Below are 6,000 nucleotides of genomic sequence, written 5' to 3'. Positions count from 1 at the left end.
GGAGGGGTTTTTTTTGGGGGGGGGGGTGTCCTTCACTGTCAGCCACTCGCATTTAAAGAAATTAAAAAAATAAATGGGGGGGGGGGGGGGAAGAAGTGTTATGAAAATCAGAGGTGAAAAATGGTATGCATGATAAATATATGTGGGACGTCTTCATTTTCCCCAGTTATGTACCAAAGTCAAGTTATGCTATGATCCCCCTCATGACACTGGCCTCCTGAAAGCCTTATGATGGACAGTATTTTGATGATGCAGCAAAATGATCTGACTGAGAACAAAAAGTGTCACCGACAGGCTGCTGTTCAAAGAGAAAAGCTGAATAAGGATATGTAAATACTTGTTCCTAGTGAGCCGACTCCCGAGGCCTTGTAGTGCACTGATCGTCTTTTTTTTTTTTTTTTCTTGATTTCTTTCTAACTTTTTAGAAAGACAAAGTCTGAGATTCACTCTGAGCTGTACACATTTGATTGTCTTTCCCAGTCTTCCTCTTTTGTTTTTTTTTTTTTGTTTTGTTTTTTTGTTTTTTTAAACAGCCATACTTTTGAAGCAACACCATGAAGTACAGGTTGTAGAGAATTCGCACCGTGGGCCACAGTTTGCAGAAGTAATCTTTGTTCACGTCGCTCTTGGAACTCCTGATGTTTGCCAAACGCTGTTAATATTGTTACTGGTTCTCTGGTAGTAATGTCAGTTTATTTGCCTACAGTGTTTCTGTGTTCTTCTCCACTCAGTCATCATGACTTGGTGTATGTGGGGTCAGTTTCTAACTGTTGTAGAAGCATGTCTGAGATATTGTCTTTGTATTTTCTCATTTTGTGGCATTAGGGCTGTGTACAGAACATCTCTCTCTCCTGTCACCTGCAGGTCCCACATTGTTTTTGTAAAGCTCAGGGAGATAAGCCGCCATCTTTCTCTTGTGTTTTGTTTTGTTTTTTGTTTTTTTCCCCCTATTATTTTTGTATTTAGACCACTCTTCTCAGTGACTATTACAAAGGCTGTAAATAAACATTTGAATTTGCTATCCAGCTGTGTGAGTCTGACTTCCATGTTTACAGTACAAGTTAATGGCTGTTTTTAGAGGGGTAGTCCTCCAGCACATTTGAAGTATCTTCCAAGAGACTTTACTTCAGTGTTTACTTACATTCTCTATCTTAACCCCTACCCTACCCCCCCCCCCCCCCCCCCCCCCCTCTCTATTCACTTCACCTGCAATGGTTAGAGAAAAGCGGTATTACTTCCTGCTTCGCATCTTTCGCATACAGAATCTCTTTCTCTCTCTCTACGAAAACAGATGCATGTATCAAATATATGTGTGTGTGTATATATAGAAGCGAGAGCAGGCCGCATGTTACTTCCTGTCTACAGCTTGCACACAGTGTTACACCTAGTATAAGCAAAACCTCATTCCTGAACACTGAACCGACTTCATTTTAAGTTCTTTAAAAATGTATTTATTTTTTAAATGGTACGTTTAAAATAAGGTGGTGCTATCCAGCAGTATAAAGAACGATGGGTTTCCCTGCCAGTTTTTTTTGAAAGACTTCACCATTTTCTGCAAAATTAAGGATAGAATGCTGTCTTACCCCGAGGAAGCAGCTCCTCAAGCACTACTCATAAACACTCTCCAGAATGAAACGAGACTAATAAAATGTGGTTGAGTGGAAAAGCTGTAACCGGGAACTGGGGGGGAGTTAAGGGACTAAGCAAAAAGCTTTCTGATCACTGTTACAATGGAAACTTCTCAGGTGATTTGCTGCCATGTGCTCTATTTGTGACCCTCGAGGTCAGCTTGGATTGCCTGGTACTGGGAATAGTTCATAAGAGTTGCTGCAGTAGGCCCTTTGGGGGCCAAGGGCCTCATATACTGGCCAAGGTGGTACTCTTGGGGCCTTAGGGTCACTTCCTGGAAATGGAACAATGAAAGGTCATTCTGTCCCGCTTCCTTCTTCCTGGAAAAAAATGGAACATAAAGAGTTATTAATACCCCCCAGCTGATAATGGTGGTCGGCTGCAGAATGTGTGTGTCTGGCCCAGGAAGCCGCCACGTCTGGTTTTGAATAGACTAGAAAATGAATGTCCTTTGTGACATTCTTAATAGCTGTTTCTTGATCTCAGTGGAAAAAGTCATGAGATCATGGAAAGAAGAAATTACAAGAAGTTAGAAAAGGATAACTACAGCCCTTGGGGAAGCTGACTGAACTTGCATCCAGCTACGCAATCATATGACGTCAGCCAGAGACCTCTGAACTCCACCGCGTCCGTCAAATATTGCTGAAGAAAGCAATATACGTCAGGTTTAATAAAGAAAGGTCCTGTGTTTCCGAGGTTAAGGGAGATATGAAAGCGGGCCCTCCAGCATCTTTCCATGGAACTTTGACATTTTAAGCAGTTCTTATTTTCAGCTCTTTTTCGTCAGTCACTTTGGAGCTGATTAACTCAGTAAAGAACCTTTGAAGTTAGACTTTTTGCAACCCTGCAAACTGTATTTGTTTTTCCCCCTTCAAACCTAACTCTGAAAACCAAACTGAGACAAGCAAATGGCAGAACAATAAAGTTATAATACCCTCATCAGGACAAGTTAAGATCTGACTGCAGAAATGTTTATCCGTAACACCCTAAAATGTTCCTTGAAACAAGTTCAAGCTGTTTCCTCATTCGTGTTGTTTTTTTTAATAATGCTGAAAAGTAAGAAAGTGAAAAGACAGGACTTAACACCATTTGCATCAGATTTTTTTGTTGTGTTGCAAAGCCACTGTGAATTAAACCTATCACTAAGGACTTCTACAGCACACCAACATTTTGCTATCTGAAAAAACAGTGAAAACTCAGCTCCAACTTACTCAGTTATGTTGTTTTTAGGTAAATTAAAGTAAATGTTTCCCAAAATGTGCATCATTTCTAAGCATACTTTTCTATTAAATTTAACTGTGGCCTGTATGAATTTAACTAGATTCATCTTATATTCAGTCAAAGTTTCTTCACACTGTAAATCTTTTTTGCTAACTGTAGCGTTTGTGGTCAGAGGTGACAGCATTCATTTTGTAAGATGACTGCTTGGTCAGAGTCACTGAGAACCCTGTGACATGGGGGGGGGGGGAGTGTGTCTCGCACACCATTGTTGGCATGAGATGCAGTATCTTTAAAAGTGTGTGAGAGCGTGTGCGCCTGGCTGTGTATTAAAACTGCTGTCAGAGTCCTCCGAGTGAAGTCACTGATAGCTCTTCTAGCTCATTCTTGGAATTCTTTCCAATGGAAACAATCCCATCGCTGATCCCGGTGTGTCAGCAGAGTCTGACCTGCCAACCCCTGAATTCGCCTCGACTCCCAGCTATAGTCCACATTAACACTGTTTCACTATCACTCCTCTGCGCATAAACTCACAAGAACCCCTTTTTATTTCCTAAAACATATCATTAAACAAAACGCTTACCCTTGATGCAACTTTAGATTTTTCCCTTTTTGCTCCACTTTGATTGTTTTCTTGTTCTTTCGCTATCCCATACTTTTAATCTATTCTGTTGTTCCAACAACATTCCCATACTTACACAACAGTAGAAATGCTCTCTGCATTCCCACACTTCAGGTTTTGTTTCATTATAAACAGTTCCCTTGCTATTTTAGTGCTACAACCTTACTCTGTAAGCCACTGAGTTTTATTCTTTGTGTTCATGCATAACTGTGCCTCTGTGTTTGTGCGAAGCTTGCAAAGGGGTGCAGGGGCTTGAAGGTTTTATGTACAACTGTGTCTGTTATTATGAGCACCATGTGCGTAAGGGAAAGATTCTTTTCCCATGGTTCCTCAAGTGTGAGAAGAAAGTAGAGCTCTCAGGACATGAAGCAAAAACTCAGATAGTTATTTATAACCTGTCTGGAGTCGACCTACCAAGCGTAGACACATATCTGGCACTGTTTGCGAGGGAAGAGTTAGAATAAGATACATGGAGAGGGATGCAAACAAGAAGGGGGGACTAAAAGGTTAAGGAGTCAGGGGGGTAAAATGAAGGATGATGAGGAGGGAGAGCATAATGACACCTGCGCCTTGACATTGCTAAATCATAGGTCAAAGAACTTTCGTCTCTCTTGGTGGCCAATCTAAATAAGGCTCAGTGAGATAAGGTAAAAGGCAACCATAGTAAAAGTGACACCTGTGATTTTGTTCAGCGCCATTATTGCCCAATAAAATGTAACCAATGTACTTTCCAAATTACACTACAGCATTGATACATGTGATAAACCAATCGAGAACAAAACACCACAAATTGCTATTTGAAACAAATCCTGCATCCCTGCAAAGATAACCGGACTCAAACATGCGCAACTCTGCAAATCCGCTCTCTGAAACTCATCAGACAAGACATAATGCAACAGTTGGATGCACAGCTAAAAGCCCAGAGGACTGATGAGTCAGAGCACCCCAGGACTGAGCTCTCTGTTTAACAGTGATGCAAGGTGCATCTCAGTTTAAAGCTTTTAAAGCTTTGATCAATACAAGACCGCTGGCGTCCACTTTGTGTCGGAGTTTTGTGCGTTAATGTGCTAAGCCACAGGCTGCTGCTATTCCGTAGAGATCAGAGTGGAAAAAGTGAGGACAGAGAGACGGGGACATGGAGTTAAACAGACAGAAAATAAAAATGGAGTGACAGCGTTGTGTGTGCCTTGTTACAGATGTAGAGCTGAGACATGTAAGTTTGTAGAGGAAGAGAAGTGAAAGGGAAGAGGATTTAGATCTAACCCTCTTTGAAAAACCAAAAAAGCGCAATAGGTCATCAGAGGCAAGAATGTTATATAAAAAAACAAACCAAATGGGTTTTTTTTTTCTTTCCAGTAAAACCTCATTAAAGGGCTATCAATAGATTCTATTCAAAATAAACCAAAACACAGCGTACTATGCCTAAAAAGTCACTCTCTCTCCCACATGGACTTATGTAAGCGGAAAGGCATGTTTAACTTAAATCAGTGTTGTTGCTCATGTCGAGCGCTATCAGTCAGTTTGGTCATAACTTTCGCTGTAAAAAAGAAAACAAAGGTGAATTACACTAACTACACTTACCTCCCAAGTTGTCTTTTTATCAGCAAACAAGTGTTTGTGTTTTAACTTTTCCGTGGATTAAAAATACTTGAGCTCTCAGATAAGGGGAATTCTCTTAGGGAATATGTTTGGGAGAAAATGAGCAAAATTCTTTTGCTAAATTTTCTTAAACAACCGTCATCAATCTTGTGGAGCTGCTGCTTTTTATTCGAAGGTGAGCTGCCACCAGTCTGAAAAAAGTGATGGAGCTGACCCTTGAAAAGTTTATACTGATAAAGCCATGCAGTTCAATTAGTCTCTCAGATAGAGTGCATGCCACAGGGAGCAAGTCATGGAAAAGTCTTGAGTTTAACTAGGTGCACTCTCTCTTTTACGCTGTCTGTCAGTCCATCTCCACCTCACTCCCCATGCGTGCACACAGAGTAGGCTGCCGTGTGCATGCTCTGACACACTAAGACGCATCGACCGCTCTGTGCACACGCATCCCTCAATGCTGAGGTAATTTGTATTAGTAGAACAGCCCATAACTGTGGGTAAAAGAAACAAATGACATATGCAAAGATTTACACTACTTTAAAAGGCTGCGTTGGAGGACTTGAGATGTATATCATCAGTACCTGAATGACGTCTGATATATGACTAACAAGAATCCTACTGAAGAACAATTTAACATAAGTAAAAAGATTTTAAGCTCTGAAGAGAGAGAGATTTAATGTGCACAAAGGCAGTTATCTATGGAAACATATCTGTTCATATCTGAACATTGTTTGAATTTAAAGAAATTTAGGCCACTGCAAAGGCTGCATATCTTGAAAGAAAGCCTGATCCAGCTTCAACCAAGAGCCTGAAATGATTAAACTTCTGAGTGTACTCTGTACTTTCCCTGTTTAATGCTAACCAGTTTTAATGTTTAAAGGAATTGTGTTTTGATTAGTGAAATCAAAACACAGGTTTTTTTTTTATGTTTTCCG

The sequence above is a fragment of the Rhamphochromis sp. 'chilingali' genome, assembly GCF_963969265.1.
Source record: "Rhamphochromis sp. 'chilingali' genome assembly, chromosome: 21".
Taxonomy (NCBI): Eukaryota; Metazoa; Chordata; class Actinopteri; order Cichliformes; family Cichlidae; genus Rhamphochromis; species Rhamphochromis sp. 'chilingali'.
Note: the sequence above shows the minus strand (reverse complement) of the source record.